The 18354-nt window shown below is 40.3% G+C and overlaps 1 long non-coding RNA gene across 1 annotated transcript in view; it reads right to left on the bottom strand.

Moving 5' to 3' along the window:
- Positions 1-18354, bottom strand: part of LOC106724770 — a 78477-nt gene that overhangs the window by 7548 nt on the left and 52575 nt on the right. Inside the window, exons 3-4 of the long non-coding RNA XR_001360609.1 lie at positions 4209-4267; positions 2914-2986 (exon numbers count right to left, since the gene is read on the bottom strand). This is a non-coding gene — a long non-coding RNA (uncharacterized LOC106724770). The remainder of the gene's footprint in view (positions 1-2913; positions 2987-4208; positions 4268-18354) is intronic.

Below are 18354 nucleotides of genomic sequence, written 5' to 3'. Positions count from 1 at the left end.
AGGGGTCCCAGATTGGAGAGGGTGCAGGCCGGGCTGAGGGACGCCCCCTCCCATGCACAAATTTCATGCAAATATATATATTTGTTTAATATAAAAGAAATTTCCCCTCAAATTGTTGAGGGGGAATGTACCCTCCAAGAAGTTGTGTCCTTTTTACCCTAGAAAACCACCAAGAATTCCCCCAAGTACATGTGCTCCAAGCTGATAAACACCTAGAAACGATTCTGGAGGAACCTTGAAGAGAGCACAATCCCCACCCACCCCTTGCTGCCTCGTCCACGTGCCCTCATCTTCATCCCAAGGAGGAAGAGCTCTGGAACAAAGACACCTACGTGAACCAGGAGTCCCAAGGAATGCGGAGTTTTGAGACGGAAAACAAGGTTAAAAGTTCTATTGTTCTGTATCATTCTCTTTTCAGACATCTCTCTCTTCTAAATCATTTCATTGCTCTTTCTTTCCATGTGCTTGGTGAGGTAAGAGGTGCATTTGGAGTCCAAACCTTGGTTCATAGTAATGAAGTTTCCTTTGATATATTTCTTCAGTTAAAAATCTCTAATCACTATTGGTGGGCTCATTGAGGATTGGAGGTTCAAGATCGAGGCCATCATGCATAAATTATAATAATACTTATAGAGAGAAGACAGAAGAAGCAAACAAGCTGGTAATGGTGAATTGAGTTGATTAGTAAAAGTCTTTTAAAATAAAATGTGATGAATGGAAAATATTCAGTCAGAGATGCCACATGAATTTGAATAATCAGCCTTTTCGTGACCTAACATTTGAAGGCATGAAAGAGAAGGCCATTATCCCATGAATGTACCAAAAAAGCAGATTCCTGAGGGAGTAATTATGGTGGCTCCTGCGGGAAGCATCCTAGACTGATGGTCCCGGCTGCAGCCCTCTGAAATTCATCATCACATTTGTGCCCCAGCCAACTAAGCACAGCAGGGCTGCTAAGACAGGCCCACTCCCGGAAGATGCAGGATTACTCTGATGGACAACTTTAACTTAAGGACTTCCAATTAACCTTGCTAAAACTTTCTTCCTTGCTTTCCTTCTTTCCCTCCTTCACAGGGAACAGTTTTGCAGAGTGATCTGATGGCCCTCCCAGCCTCCTCCAGCTTTATCTGCATTTTCTCCCACAAAGTTTTTCTCAACAAATCTCATGCACATCTAACTTCATCTGCTTCTCAGAGGGCCTGAACTAACACAAGTAAGGAGCTATTTGCGGAATGGACAGGAGGAATTAGGCCATTTACTGCAGTTAGGATTGGGAAATCTAATGTAAATAATCAATTACAGCCCAGCTTGTATGGCTCAGAAGTTGAGCATCGGACCATGAACCAGGAGGTCATGGTTCGATTCCCAATCAGGGCACATGTCCCGGTTGTGAACTTGATCCCCAGTGGTGGGCATTCAGGAGACAGCGCATTGATGTGATTGATGTTTCTCTGGCCCAGAAATCAGGATTTTAAAAAGATTCCCAGGTGATTCTAATGTGCAGCCAAGGTTGAGAACCACTGGTTTAGAGTAAGACTAAGAAGATTAATGGGTGATCATAAAAAGACCAGATTTAAGAGGGAGCTTTCTGAGAATAAGTAGCAGGTAACACAAGAGGTTGTGATGGTGGGGATGGAGGTAACATTATCAGAGTCTGAAGTTAATTATTTGCATACTTGATGCTAATTAAGCCTAAAGCTCAATTGCTTTAATTTGTATTCTTATTTATTCATTTGTATTGATATTCTGTCTTGCTCACAGCAATATAACATTTTGAGGAATAGCTCCCAGCACATAGAAGGCACTCAATAAATACTCTTGAAGAAATAAATCCTGGCTGGCTCATCTCCACACCTCCTGAAAGCTAATCTCTGTCTATAACGGAGAGTTCTGCTTTCAGTCTTACTACACATTGGGAAATCTAATGTAAATAATCAATTACAGCCCAGCTTGTATGGCTCAGAAGTTGAGCATCGGACCATGAACCAGGAGGTCATGGTTCGATTCCCAATCAGGGCACATGTCCCGGTTGTGAACTTGATCCCCAGTGGTGGGCATTCAGGAGACAGCGCATTGATGTGATTGATGTTTCTCTCTCATCAGTGTTTCCATCTCTCTATCCCTCTTCCTTCCTCTCTCTAAAATCAGTAAAATATATTTTAAAATAATAATAATCAATTACATAATATCCTAAGATCACTGTCAAAACATTAAGAAGCTGGCAATGTCCAATGTCATTCGATCCAACTTTGGAAAGAGACAAAAGAGCTAAGAGAATGTTTGGACACACTCTAATTTCTTGGATAGTTCAACAAGATATAACAAACAGCTTAAAATAGTGAATAATAATACAAGGAGATCTAAACATAAGTATAAAGTGGCACCAAAAAACAATATATGTTTGAAGTCTCATAATTTATTTTTAAAATCCAGATGAATTTTATATTCTAACTCTCTCTAGAGTAAGACTAAGAAGATTAATGGGTGATCATAAAAAGACCAGATTTAAGAGGGAGCTTTCTGAGAATAAGTAGCAGGTAACACAAGAGGTTGTGATGATGGGGATGGAGGTAACAGTAGAGTCTGAAGTTAATTATTTGCATACTTGATGCTAATTAAGCCTAAAGCTCAATTAGAGAATCTGAAAAGATTTCGTTGTTTTTGGCAACATGCATAGTTTAGTTGATATATGTGGGTGGAGCCCTGTTAAGAGGACTATATATTTTTACTTGGACTCTATACAGTCTTTTTAAGAGAACTCTATAAAATGTTTTATTGGCTTTGAGGTGTTTTGCTTGCAGTTTTTAGGTTTGTGATTTTAAGGTTTTGCATAATTAGAAGTAAATAATGAAGTTAATTATTTGTATCAGATATCAGCATTTTCAGCCTATAGTAATATATGAAAAAACTTACATTTTTATATTCTTTCAAAGTCTCCATGTGTGAAGCTCTGTATACCCAAAGAAATGCAGTAATGTCTGTAAAACTGAATTGGAAACTGTTTGGCATGTGCTATTTCACTGAAACCTAACATGGATCCTGTGAGGTAAGGAGGGCAGGTAGCCTTAAAGCTCACTTTTACCAAAGATCAAACTGAGGCTCAGGGGAGCTAAATAGCTAACACATAGTCAAATCCAACCCAGGTGCAAGGTTGCAGTAGGCAGAATTTCTAGGAATGACTCCTAAGAATTCATAACCTAATCCCAGTGATGTGTGAACGTGATGAAATGTCATTTATTCCCATGATTCTGCTATGTTATATGGGGTAGTTGACCTTATTGAAAGATTATTCAGGTGAATCTAATCCAATTACATGGAGCCCTTAAAAGCCCCTTCTGCCAGTGATCAAAGAGAAAAAGAGAAGTCAAAGAGAGAGATGGCAGAAGGGGAAGGCAGAGAGTCGAAGCATGAGAAGGATTGGAGGTACTAACGCTGGCTTGAAGATGGAAGGGGCCATGTGGAAGGCATGAGAAGGAAATGAATTCTTCTAACAACCTGTGAGCTTAGAAAGAGACCTAAGCTCTGGGTGAGAACTGCAGCCCCAGCTCTTACCTAGATTTTGACCTTATGAGATTCTAAGCAGAGAACCGAGCTGACCTACACTTTGCCCAGGAACTGTGGGATAATAAATGGGCATTATTTTAAGCCACTATGTTCATATTGATTTTAAACAGTGACAAAACAAAAACAAAACAGGGATAATAAATGGGCATTATTTTAAGCCACTATGTTCGTATTGATTTTAAACAGTGACAAAAAAAACAAAAAACAAACTAATACATGGGTTTTCTAGTTCCATCACTATTTTCACCATACCACCCTACTCTTAACTAATGCCAATAAAAATAATCAACAGTGAACTGAAAAGGCACAGTACTAACCTTATAATTTTGCTCGTTTAATTTTGATTAGAAGTCTAGCTTTCTAAGATTTATTTTAGGCCTGACCTCATTTCCTTTAGTTCTGAGCCTGTGGACTTGAACTCATTTTCAAGACAGACTCTCATTTCCTCGTCCTAATTGGAAAATAATTCAGGTAACATATAAATAAGAAGAAAATATTATAAGATTAAAACTTTTGTCATAGTTTGGCAAAGTTTTAAAACTCTTACAAAATACTGAAAATATCATGGGGATTGTTTGAACACATATAGTGAAACACTGTTGTTTTATCTATCCATTGTAACTCCTTTAGTAAACTTTACTCACAATCTTTTGGGAATGCTCTTCTCCCAGTCAAACCAAGTGGGTCTGAGGAAATGTCCACACTGTGAGAGAATTAAATAAGATTGTAGATGTTTAGCAACAGTATCTAGCATATAGTAAGCTATCAGTAAAAAGTATATCTTCATCTCTTGTATTCCAAGATGTCTGAAAATCTATGTTAGAATCACAGTCCTATTAGAGAACGAAACTTTATGGTTTTCAACCTTCATGCATCCAAGGGTTAGTACCAGAAGAGATTCTTAGATCCTCAGTCACAGACATGAATTTTACTTAGTTACCTATCAGGTACCCAGTGGCTATTCATACAGATGAATAAGAGGTATTTAGTTACCTGTTATCAGAGAATTAAGCCCAACCTTTAAAGAAAAAAATGATTCATATCTGCATCTTTGTTATCAGAGAATTAAGCCCAACCTTTAAAGAAAAAATGATTCATATCTGCATCTTAGTAGAGAAAATAACAAACAGTAGGTCATGTGTTGGCTTCAAACTATTCTAGCGTCTATTCTGGAGAATAATAGAATCATAGGATTAGTAAAGTAAGTAATTATTTGTTTATGTATTTATTAATAAATAAAGCTCAGGAAAGAAGGTATAGCTCAGGGAAGTTAGTTGACTTCTACAAGATCAACAGTAAGTCTGTGACAGAGTCAGGCCTGGAACACAAGCTAGGATGGAAGCTACAGGAAATGTCCTACTATTGGTGGTCACCAGACCAAGTAAAAGGGAAGATGGGAAGTGGCTCAAAGTAGCAGGGAAAGTGAGTGAGATCGAGTATGGGAGATCTAGCACTTAGTTCTTTTCAGAGGAGCTTAGGAGCTGGAACCCACTGAAGTCTAATACCACTATTGGGGTAACACCTCTGAATGAACTCTTTTGTGGCCAAATTTCTGGAAAGAAGACAGACTAGGCTGATTCTAATAAGATAATATCTCATATGCCATTTCAGAGAATTCAGACACCCTCAATTTCACCCTCATATCCATCACCTGTGTCTAATCCATTTGATGGGCACACAATACTCTTACTTAATTACTCTGCTCTTGAATCATGTTTACCATTGGCCAATCACTAATCTAAGGCTAAGTTTATAAGTATATTATTCTTTAAAAAGCACTCACAGGAAACCTGTCAGGGATAAAGGTTCTATACTAGGCATTAGGAACTTACTGAAAAGTGTTTAATCAAACTCCACTTTCCTTGTCCAATCAGAGAAGAGAGTGAGTTATTCAAAAGAAAACTAAACCAACCAGAAGTAACTCTGTATAACCTAATCCCTCCAACCCTTATGTCATAAAGACAAATAAAAGCTCATAAAGAACCTTTGCTTGTTTCAGAACCTTATCAACTTGAGCCAGCTGATAGGGAAAGTAAGTCTTATGGCTGAACTCTTGAACCAGGAAAGGATCAGTCCAAAGTTTCTGTCAGGTGACATGACCTACAAAAGTACTCCCAATCCTTGGCTTGTCTTTATGACTGATAAATGATTGCCAGTTATTTGCTCTATAATATATGCTTGGAAACTGCGGTTAAATGGCTGAAACTGTCCCAAGAAAGAGGTTTCCTTCTGGAAAAAAAGAAAAAAATCATCCCCTACATGCAAGGTTTAATTAATGAAAAAGTTGCTTAGATGATCAAACTATGCCTTTTTTTCTGATCCAATGTTTTGTGGTTTGGGAGTTTTTTTAACAAGCAAAAAAACCTTTAAACAGAAACCAGACTCTTTTATATTCTAATTTTTTCCACTCCATTATGTTGTAGTAGTCCATAACAAGAATATGACCTCATCAGTTATTTACTCCCATTTTGGGTTTCATATGATGGGTTTCATTGGAAATCCCCATTATGGGGGAAATTTCTAAACCATAGAGCAGCTCATTTGTTGGGGGAGAGGGGGGTTCTTTATAAATAAAAAAAAAGTTGAATTGTAATGGAGGAACAGTGAATGATTTCTCTAAAGGAGAAAGTTTCAGCCTCCCCCTGCTTATTAAGGAAAGCTAGGTTTGAGATCCTAAAACAGGACTATGACCAAACTATGTGAGTATCTCGGGACCTTATAGACTAGTAGAGCTTAACTAGTTCATAAGTTTATTTTTTTAATATATTTTATTGATTTTTTACAGAGAGGAAGGGAGAGGGACAGAGAGTCAGAAACATCGATGAGAGAGAAACATCGATCAGCTGCCTCCTGCACCTCCTACTGGGGATGTGCCCGCAACCACTGTACATGCCTTTGACCAGAATCGAACCTGGGACCTTTCAGTTCGCAGGCTGACTCTCTATCCACTGAGCCAAACCAGTTAGGGCACTAGTTTATAACTTTAGACACTGACAGCCAACGGTAGAGTTAATAACGATACTGAATGACCAAGCAATGTGCATAGACAAGTGTTCAAACAATTAGGGTAATACTCTCTTCTCAAGTGATTTATTGTCTGAAATACTGAGTTAAATGGAGTACCTACTATATCTAACAAAAACTGTTCAGTTAAATGCCAACCTCCCTGGCCCATTAGGAGAGGCAATAATTTATTCAAAATGTAGTTTAAGAATAAAGTTACTTTTTAGAAAGTAATCCTATTAAAAGAAAAAAAAAGAGATAGAAGGCACAAGCAAGTAAATACTCTATCAGACAAAGTCACAGTAACTTTTTTTAATTGCAGAAATTATTCTAGTTTAAAAAAATTTGAAAAAGCAATTATTTTCATAATCAAGAAACCAACAACAACAACAGCAACAAAAGGTTGGGGGTTGTCTGTTGGTTTCTTTGCTTGTTCTAGTTCACTTTCCTAAGAGCCAGCTTAGCTTCTCAGACCTTGACCCAGTGATAGATTAAAGTCCTTAATCAGAGATATGGAATGCCTTATCTAGTGACACATGTTCTTTCTCTGTCCTTTGAAGCACATATTGTCCCTCCAAAGGAAGTTCACCATGAAACTAAATGACACAGTCAATAAATACCTCATAGGAAGAGCCCCCTGGCCGCCTGAAGACCACACCACAGCACCAGTAAGTCCTCCTTTTTAAGAACACGCAAATTGTATGCGTAGTTACAGGAGAAAGCAGCCTTAGGTCATTCTCCCAAGGCCCTGATGTGGAAGGAACCACCTAGAACAGACAAACAACCATTGTAATCCCTGGGACAGGGGTGTGGGCTGTGGGAAAGGAAGCTCAGCATGGAATTTGAAAGCTAGGATTGCAAGGTAAGAGATCTGAGAGCTTCCAGAGGAGTCTGGTTTGTTTGTTTTCCGTCTAGACTGAGTGTGCAAGGACTTAGGAAATATGCTTTAGGTTAGAAGACACCCTGGAGTTGTTTTCTTTCTCCACTTAGAGCCCCATGTAATAATGCACATGCCAGTGTCTGCACTCAAAGCTGACTTAACGTCTACAGACATTCCCTCTCTTTCTCTGCACATCCAATCAGTAATCAAGGATGACTGCCACTACTTTCACTGGGCCTCCTCCACATCTCCCACACTACTCATGTCTTCAGTATTTCAGATTATCTCAATATTTCTCACCTGGATCAGAGCAACTATATTCTAACTGCTCTCCCTGCTGCCAGCTCCTGGTTCAGATTCTATATTGCTTTCTACAGAGCAAGACTGGCCATAGGACTAGCCAGTTTAAAGTTCTTTAGTGGCTTCCAACAGTCTCCTGGTTAAAATTCAAACTATTCTGGTACAGGCTCTGATAGAACAGTTACCTTGGTTCATATCCTATCTTTGACATTTACCAATTTGATCTTCAATTCCCCGTCTATATAAAATGGAATAAGAATAGTTCTTCTTCATAGGTGTGTTGTTAAACTTCAATGAGATACTTCTTTTAAAGAGCTTAGTACTATGCCTAGTAAGCAGTCAAGCCCATAGTTGAAATCAAAGCCCATCATACCCTAGGTCTGTTTTTAATGACTACATTGCACTACTGTTATTCCACTTTATTTCCCAAAACACATGTCATAACAGGATTTCTGGTTCCACATACAGAGCCACTACTCAGAGAAAGAATCTACGTCCCATCCCCTTGAACTTGGACATGACCTGTTGACCACCTCAATTAATTAGGTCTGGCACAAGTTAGGCAATGTCATTTCCTAGGCTGGGTCAGAAGAGGCAATATACCTTCTGTCTGGCAATCTCGTTTGCAGCATGCACCTTAGGAGACCTAAGCTTCCGTATGAGAAGTTCAGCTACATGAAGCTACCACACTTGAGAGGCCATGAGGACAGATCACTGAAAGCTAGAAATGTATGAGGAGCCCCAGGTGCCCAGCCATCCTTCACACAGGCCCCCAGTCACTGTGTGGAGTGGAAAGGAGTTGACCCACCCAACCCTGCCCACATTGCAGATGTGTGAGCTAAATAAGTGATCGTGGTTATTGCAGCCACTAAGTTTTGGAGTGTTTTGTTATTGCCTAAGGAGAACCCAGAACACCCACATAAACCTCCAAATCTATTTACTCACTTTCATTTCCCCTTGACAACACACCTTCCATGGCCTTCACGTATGTTTTTATGCTTAAAAATCGCCACCAGCACAAACATGCCCTCATGTAAAGCATTACTTTGCTTTCAAGAGTCATTGCAGGTAGTTCTTGTTGTGGCTTTTAGTCATTGTTACTCATTGTTGTAGTTTTAGTCATCTTTCCTCAAATCTGGAAACGGGTGGCTAAGGACACAAACTTCAAGTCAAAATGTTTGGGCTTAAGGTTCTTGTTGTTGTTGTTCACTACTTCCAAGCTGTTTAGGACTTTATCTCCCTAGACTTCTGTTCCTCCAAAGACAGAGTAATAGCCAAACCCTTATCTGAGTATTGTAGATATTCATTTATAACTCCTAGCAAAGTTCCTGGTATCTAATGAGTTCAATGCATGTTGCTGTTATTAGAGTGCTAATTTTATTGCATCACAATTATCAGTTTCCTTTTCTGAACAAGAACTGTGTATCCTCAATGCCTGGGACCTAGGATATGCAAAAACATTTTTGTTAAATGAATAAATAAAGAGCAAACAAACAAATGGATGGGTGAATGGGTGGGTGAATGAATGGGCAGGTATAATCTAGCTTCTCTTCTACTCCTATATCAAACATGTAGGAGAGGTAGGACAATAGAGACCTCCAGTCTTAATGGAAGCAGCTCTGGTGCTGGCTGCATACTTTTCTTCATGACAGGTCCAGTTCTCTCTTTCCCTGGTAGTTCTATAATACCACGGCCATTATTTCTGACACTCCCTCATTCCCAAAGCCACGCAGAGAGCATCCTCACTTGGCTGAGTAAGCCCTTTTGCTCCTGACAATCCAAACCATGTGGTAGGACTGTGAGGAAAGCTAGTGCCAAAATCAGATGGCCTCCACTACAGATTCCTTTTCACGTCTAACCACGTTATAGCGTGCTATCTGGATGCCTGACCTTGCCAAGTAAAACCCAGTTAATCTTTTACAATGTCAGCCTTCTTTATGGGCTCTAAGATATGGCCATGTCATATGGTGGCAGTGCTGTAGAAGGGACTCTGCTCTTACTGACAAGCAACTTTATGCTGCACTAAGCAAATAATTTACCCTTCTTGCCTCATGCATGACATTTCCCCACTGATTTCTGCTCAATACGAGAGACATTATTAAACAGCAATACAACCTTGCTTAATAAGGTGAGAAGAGATATTCTACACCTACTTTTTATTTTCATCATAGAATTTACATAAAATTCTATGTCACAGCATGTTGCATATTTATACATAAAATTCTCATTATAACAGCTAACAACCTATGGATATGATTGCTAAGTGCCAACAATTGCCATTACAACACAACGTTATACCAAGATATCAATGTTCTTCTAGTACATATTAATTTCAATGTTAAAATAAAACAACATTGGGTTCCAACAACAAAGGGGTTCCGTCAGTGCCCTTTTATGCCTTCTTGCCTCAGCAAAAAGAAAAAGTTTAAATATTTTTAAATGAGTAAAATCCAGAGTGTTGGCTGTACATACTCATAAGTCATTTCACAAGAAAATATGAAGTTAATGTAATTATTGCTGTTACTCTTGTAGATTCCATGCTTCTCATAAGTGTAATCATTTCTGCATTCTTTCTCTGCTTGAAGGTCAGAGAATGCTGAGGGTTAGCAAGATTTCTGAGGCGTGGCACCACCTTCTCTGATTGGGCAGCAGCTCTCGAACGATGTGGGCCTTTTGCAGTTGACTCACCAGAGGGCAGCAGCTTTGCAGCTTGATGTCAGCCTGCAAGAATGTCAGACACTTCTCTCTGCCAGCTGCTGCACCGCCCTCCCCCCACCCAGCCCCAGCAGTAGCCCAGAATTAAGCAAAGCTGTTTGGGTTAGCCTCTGACCAGCCTCCTGGCTGGGCTTCTTGCTGTCCTGGTTACCAGCTCCAGTAAAAAATCCCCACCAGATCTCAGCAGGAACACTAAGCTCTTCCAACTATGTGTCTCTGGGGATACCCAATATAATTGACCAATAAAGGTTTGGATATTTGGGGGAGTATGTATGGTTTTCTGGGTGCCCCTCTGCAACATACACACCACACACACACACACACACACACATTCTCTCTCTCTCTCTCTCTCTCTCTCTCCTTCTTCTTCTTCTTCTTCTTCTTCTTCTTCTCTAAAACACCAGAATGCGTTAAGAAATATTTAAATAAGCACTAGAAAAATTTCTAAGTTCTAAATGGATTGTATGCTATTTGTTCTCCTGGTATTGGATCTGCCTCAGTTTCCCCCACATTTCTGACTGTTCCAACTGAAGTCTCAGATGGGAGCTAAGACTATTCCTGGGGTCCTTTCTACTGTAACAGTCTATGATCCCATGAATTTAGACAACTGGGAGCTTTCTGAGAGGAATGGCTTCCTGATGCTCATTGGGTGTGGCAGAGAGGCCTGCCCCACAGTAGCTGGTCCTAGCTCTGTGAGGACCGATTTTTATATATTACTTAGTTTCCCCTCGCTTCTAGTCTCTTCAGCATCTGTTCTTTTAGCAGTTCTGGTTTAGTTTTAAATTTTAGTCTTAGTTTAGTCTCAGTTTTCACCTTTTAGATGGTTCGTTTGGCTTTAGGCAACTGCAAGCAGTAAGCAGATGGTAGATTGTAGACCCAGTTAAGGTAATCATGGTCAAGGTCAAGCAAGCAATTAAACCAATATAGTTAAGCCAAGGTGAAATTGATGAATCACAGAAACTAAGTCTGCCCTAATTCAACTTGCTAAAGTGTGAAGATGCCAGGGTTTAAGGCTGTTTGATTCTCTCGGGACACTAAGACGTAAGGCACAATTGCTCTTTCTGATCTTGCCCTCATTCTATTTCTTTATCCTGATGATTGGTAGCAGCCTCACCTCCTCATTCTGTTTGAGTCTCCTTCAGGATTCTCCAGTTTGGTTACTCCAGCTTGTAGTAGGCTCAATTGTGGCCTTAAAAAGATATGCCCATGTCTTCATCCCCAGAACCTGGGAATGTGGCCTTATTTGGAAAAAATTAAGGATCTGGAAATGAGATCATCGTGGATGACCCAGGTGAGCCCTAAGTCCAATAAGTTTCCTTATGAGAAACACAGAGAGGAGGGACGCAGGGAGAAGAGGACAAGGCCATATAGAGACGGAGACAGAAGTGGAGTGATGTCACCACAAGCCAAGAAACCCCGGGAGCCATCAGAAGCTGGGAAGGGTGAGGAATGGGTTCTCCTCTCAATCCTCTGCTGGCAGCACATCCCCTGCCAACATTTTCATGTTAGACTTCCTGCTCAGAACTATGAATACGTTTCTGTTGTTTTAAAGGAACCAGTGTTAGTAATTTATTAAGGTAGCCATTGGAAACTAATACAGTTACAAGCTCAAATGCCTTATAGCAGTGGTTCTCAACCTGTGGGTCGCAACCCCTTTGGCGGTCGAACAACCCTTTCACAGGGGTCACCTAAGACCATCCTGCATATCAGATATTTACATTATGATTCATAGCAGTAGCAACATTACAGTTATGAAGTAGCAATGAAAATAATTTTATGGTTGGGGTCACAACATGAGGAACTGTATTTAAAGGGCCAAGAAGGTTGAGAACCACTGCCTTATAGGAATCATACAGGTAATGAACTGAGCAAACAATCTAGATAGGGAAATTCTGGATTTAGCATCTCATATTATTTTTCATTCCTAAAACCGGTCATTTCAATGGCTGGGAAACAACAGAAAGTGCAAGTGGTCTGAAGCAAATGAGAGAACAAATGTCCTAACCAAAGAAATATCCATCAACCAGACCAATAATTGTTACCATGTGAAAACAAACCCAGTATGGCCACATCTTCCCACTTTTATTGGATCTTTACTTAAAATCTCCTGCATTTTAAGTGTTGGCTCAGAGAACAACCAGGCAAACTGCACTCTGTGGGCCCAATCAAACGTGTTTGAGAGCTGAATTATAACCACAAGTGGCCAGTTGCAGTGTCTGGAGCCAACTGACCCTTCTAACAGTATCTAAGGTATGTGCCACGGAGAGTTCATGAAACAACCAAGAGCAGAACCTTGTTTCCTTGTTTTCCACCTACTTAACCTGCTCTGCCAGCCCAGGATACTTTCACTCAAAATCCCTCCCTCCCTGGTGTAGGCAGCGAGAAACCGTTTGTTACGACCTGAGATAGTGTGCCTGCCTCTTCCTTTTCAGCCTCTCCTCTTAGTTTCTCTAAGGCAGCTTAATTTAGACCCTGACCATTTAGTATCTAGAAGGTGTGTGTGTGTGTGTGTGTGTGTGTGTGTGTGTGTGTGTGTGTGTGTGTGTGTTTTTTGGAGAGGATTAATGGTGGAGACTTTGCAATGCAATGTGTGATGACTTTAGAAGGAAAGATGAAAGAAGACAAAATATTCACTAGGGAGAATTAAAACCCAAAGGCCATTTTGCTGTGTTTACTTTACAGCAGAGCACTAAAATATATTCTACCGAAAGGATTGGTATTTAAGTCAGATAAAACCTAAGATATAAAACTGAGACATAATTTGATATTGACATAGCTTCCGTATTTAGTTTGTTAAAGGTTGCTACTTCTGTGCTCTTTTACCTCATCTCCAGAGCCACCTGCTTCCCAGCTTCAGACAGTGTGTCCTGTGGCGGACCACGAGGTAAGACACTGTTCAACTAGACTGAATCTTTCAGTCTGTCTGTGAAGGCAACTAGGAAGACAGTGATGAGATCTGTAACTTTTGGTTGAGTATGCAGTGAAGAAAGAAAGTTGTAATCAACTTTCATAAATGATCTCATGGAAGAACTCTGACAATAGCTAGGGTAGGAATGGGGATTGACTAAATAGGGAATGAGGGATCTTATTGAGGAAAATGTCCCAAAACTATTGTGATAATGGTAACACCACTCAGTAAATTTATTAGAAATCAGTGGGTCGTGCACTTAAAATGGGTGAGTTTATGGTATGTAAAGTGTACCTCAAAGTTGTTTTAAAAATTAAAGTTAATCATTAAAAGAATAAAACTAGACCCATAACACATTCTCTCTCTCCTATCCCATAAACAGTAGTCAACAAATTTGTCAACTGTTCATATAAAATACCATTTTTTAATCTTTTTACATATTTCAAGTGTATAATACCTAATTCAAACATAACATGTACAAAATAGAACACAATGAAAAATTTTCCTCCCTCTGTTCTCCCTTAGGCACCCAATGCCCTTCCCTGAAAACAATGTTATCAGTTTCTTGTGTATCATTCTAGAGACATTTTATGCATCTCCAGAATGGTACCTGTGTGTATGTATTCTATCCCCCCAACCACACACACCTTTTTCTCTTTAACTTGTAACATATTATACACAGTGTTCTGCAATCTGTTTTTACTTAATAATCTATATCATATCAGAATCTAAATCGTGCTCATATCTTTTTATCTTTACTGTCCCACTGCCAGAGAACTCATTGGATCCTCAGTACCTCTTGCCTGGACCATTTTGTGTAATTTGAGATGCCATCAGTTATAAGATTCACTGGTCTTTGGGGGCCTTTAAGAGAGAAAACTGTTGCCTATTAAGTTATTATAACATGCCATTGATTGTAAGATGCAGCCTAATTTCATTTAAAAAACAACAACACTAATGCAAAACAGTGCAAAGATATAAACAATAAGTATGACCTTGTCCCGGCCAGTTCTCCAACCTCCAACCTCGCTTCCTTTTAATTCAGTTTCCTGCCAGTCCTTTTTCTAAGCTCTAGGTTTAATCTTTTCATTCCTCTACTTTAAATCCTTTATGGTCTCCCATTGCTACCGGATGACGTCCAAATAACTTAGTGTGATCACAAGATCCTTCCCTTTTCTGGCCTCCTTCCTCTCCACTAACCTATGCTCTAGACATGCTCAACTATTGACTGTTCCTCAAAAATCTAGTGCTCTTTCAAAACTTTGTGCTTTTGTACATGTTGTTCCCTCTGCCTGGAATACACTTGACCTCTTTCTTCCTAGCTAAATACCATTTGTTCTCCAAGACTCATCTCTGGGAAAACTGCCATGAACTTCCCAAGTTCAGTGAAATATCCTCTCTGTACTGCCACTCTCACCATGCTTAATTCCATCAAAAGCACTTCTTGTCTCCTATTAGGCTCGCATTTCCTTGCCTGTCCTCACTACTCTTATTTGCATCACAAGGGTTTGCCAGGGTGCCTCGTTTATGGTAAGCATTCAGTAAGTGTTTATTGAAGAAATGTGTACTTTGGCCCTGGATGTAATCTGCAATCATGGAGGTGTGGTCAGCTCGGTGTAGGGGGAAGTACACTAGGTCTGAAGTCAGGATGCCAGCTATGGGCTCTGACACCTCTGCCCCTCTGGTCTCAGTTTGGTCAGTTAATGTTTCCAAGACTCGGTTCCCTCACCTAAAAACATGGGCAGTGGTGCCTGCCTGCCTACAGGGCTGCAGGGATTCAATAAGGGGAGAGTCCGAAGTAACCGGCATGGAGACAGTGCCCTGAACAAGGCGGCTTCCATCAGAGTGGCTGGGACACCCTACGCTGGTGAGCAGGGTTCATGTGTCCTGAAAACACACACACCACTGACACATGCTGTCATACCAACTAGACTTTGGTTTCCTGTTTTCATTTCAGTTTTTAAAAGGTGATATATACCACAGTTGAGAAATCAAGTTGATGGGGAAAAAAACCCGCACATATACACTCAATTCTTGCTCATACCGTTATCCCCAAATGCTGTAGGCAATCAATCACCTTTAATGGTTTCTTTTAGACCCTTCCCATGTTATATATTTTTTTAAATATATTTTATTGATTTTTCACAAAGAGGAAGGGAGAGGGATAGAGAGTTAGAAACATCAATGAAAGAGGAACATCGATCAGCTGCCTCCTGCACACCCCCCACTGGGGATGTGCCTGCAACCAAGGCACATGCCCTTGGCCAGAATCGAACCTGGGACCCTTCAGTCCGCAGGCCGACGCTCTATCCGCTGAGCCAAACCGGTTAGGGCCCCATGTTATATTTTTAACACAAATACAAGTACATAAATACATATCTCATTCCCTTTTTTACACAACATGTACAATATTTTTTTCATGGTATATCAATATTCGTATTTCTGAATATCACTTTTTTCAGGGGCTTTGTGACCTTCTGAGTTTGCCCATAAGAATTCCAATCAAGTAGACAAGGATGTGGAAAGAGGTTTTAGTTACTGCTTCTCATCACAACTCTGAGCTCTCAGGAAAGGTAAAAGCTTTGACCCATAGCCTCAGCTCCTTCTTCAGGGAACCACAGAGAAACAGCATGACTAAAACAATGAAAGACCTAAAAGTCACAGCAAGCCACAGGGGAAGAAATCTGCACCCGGGCAGAGGGCAGTGCAGATCTCAGCAGCACGAAGTCAGAAGAATGCTGCAAACAGCTCCAGCGCACAGACTCGGAAGTCTTCAGCACCACTGTCTCCTGCATGTTTTCACCATATGAGTGAGACGCTCCCTAGTGAGCTTTCCCCTTTAAAAGAAAAGATTATTTTCAAAGTTGCACACAGGTTCTATTTAGGGGCTGCTCAGGTATAGAACAAGATCTGCTTTTTATTTAATACTAATTTATTGGGCTAGTATTTAAAAAGATTAGCCATCCTATGTGCTGGCAGAGTTGCAGGAAAACTGGAATTTTCATTACTGTAGGTGGGTGGGAAGGCAAAGGAAATGACCATTTTAGATCACAGTTCCACATATCTTACAATGTAAATCATTCACCTAAACAACAGCAGTTTGATTAGTAAAACATACATCTGGATAATGAACTGAATGCAATATGCCCAGCAGATTTATTTATAATACCCCAAACCTGGAAATAACCAAAATCATAGACAGATAAATAAAGTAGTAATTCGCAGTACACAATACTACTCAGCAATGAAACAATTATCTATTCACATAAGCATTTGTGTTGAATCTCAAAATAACTATTATGTAGTGTGAAGGAAACCAGTATTTGTTAAAGACTACACACCTTCTAGTACATATAAAATTATGAAAAACTAGAGATCCCTCGGCGTGGCCTGTGGGGATCGGGCCGAAACTGGCAGTCCAAAGCCGCCTGCCGCTCCCACTCACCCGGGCCTGCTGCGCATGCCACGGGCTTGCACCCGGTCAGTCCTGCAGATCTGCTTTTTTAAAGGCTTGTCTTTAGACATGAACATTTCCTTATGTGTTCAGAAATCAAGAGTTGGTAGTATAAGGAGGTAGGTTGGGCTTTATAAATAGCTATTATTCTTTCTCTTTTGTTGATCACATAAATGATAAAGTAACAAATACAAGGCTATTAAAAGCTTGTTGAAATGCCCGGTCGACGTGGCTCAGTGGTTTAGCGTAGACCTATGAAACAGGAGGTCACAAGTTCAATTCCTGATCAGGGCACATGCCCCAGTTGTGGGTTCGATCCCCAGTAGGGGACATGCAGGAGGCAGCCATCAGTGATTCTTTCTCATCATTGTTGTTTCTCTCTCTCTCTCTCTCTCTCTCCCGCTCCTTTCCTCTCTCTGAAATCAATAAAAAAACATCTTTTTAAAGTTTGGTAAAATGTGGATATTCAAATAATATACCTTTGTTTTATTGGCAAGTTTAATCATGACCCAGGTTGCCCATGTCCTCTCCCCACTTCTCCGATTTTTTCCTCAGGCATCCATTACTGGAGTTGGTGGTCTGAAGTTCTTAAAACTCTCTCATATGAATGGCCCCAGTGTAAGCACTATGCTCCCCACTCCCAAATCCCTGACTGCCCATTGCCTTTACTGAAGATCGCCACATGGACAGGAAAACAGACTAATTAGGAGAAGTCTAATGAGTCAGTTGGCACAAATAACAGATTCACCATCTTATGCCCAGGAAATTACTGTCGCTCTGTCTCCATTAATCATGTGTACTTACCACAGAAAAGTTAGCAGGAAGATTAGAACGGGCTGGGAAAGAGAACAGAAACTCCTAATGGTCTTCATGGTGTGTTTCTAATTGCAAAAGCCCAGAGATACGAAGGCCTCCATCTGCTTTCTTTACCATACCAGCCACAAACACTGCAAACCCAGCAACAAAGAAAAGTAAGTGCAGGTATCTATGGGAACGAGTAAACAACGGCACTGAATCCAACACAGTAGGGGGGACAAGGACCATTAATAAGGCAATCAAGTGGAACCCATTAAGAGCTTATTTCTCAACTCACTATAAAGATATTGACACAATATATTTATTTGGTATCTGAGCCAGAATAATAGTATAGTCTGATGAATGAGCTGGAGATGACGAGGTGGAGAAGAGCAGTGGGATTAAGACATGCAAAAGCACTAAATCTCTGCATCATGAAGTAACAGGGCAATTTTATAACCCCAGATAGTTCTATGTGAGTGGATATGGAGACAGGGCCAGCGTCATGGTGACACTAGGTGAGGCTGGAGAAATGGCCGGAGCCAAATGATGAAGGACTTTGTGAGGTCATGCTATGAATTTTAGATTTTATGTGAAAGGCCCTCATGGGAGCCACTGCAGGATTTTAAACAGGGAATAACAGGAGCATATTTAAGTTGTAGAGGGCACTCATATATGTAGATAATGGATTTGAGTGCTGTTTCCATAGCGCCTACCATACTATACTGTAATAGG

This window comes from Myotis brandtii, unplaced genomic scaffold (genome assembly GCF_000412655.1).
Source record: "Myotis brandtii unplaced genomic scaffold, ASM41265v1 scaffold963, whole genome shotgun sequence".
NCBI lineage: Eukaryota > Metazoa > Chordata > Mammalia > Chiroptera > Vespertilionidae > Myotis > Myotis brandtii.
This window is presented reverse-complemented; position numbering and strand designations above follow the sequence as displayed.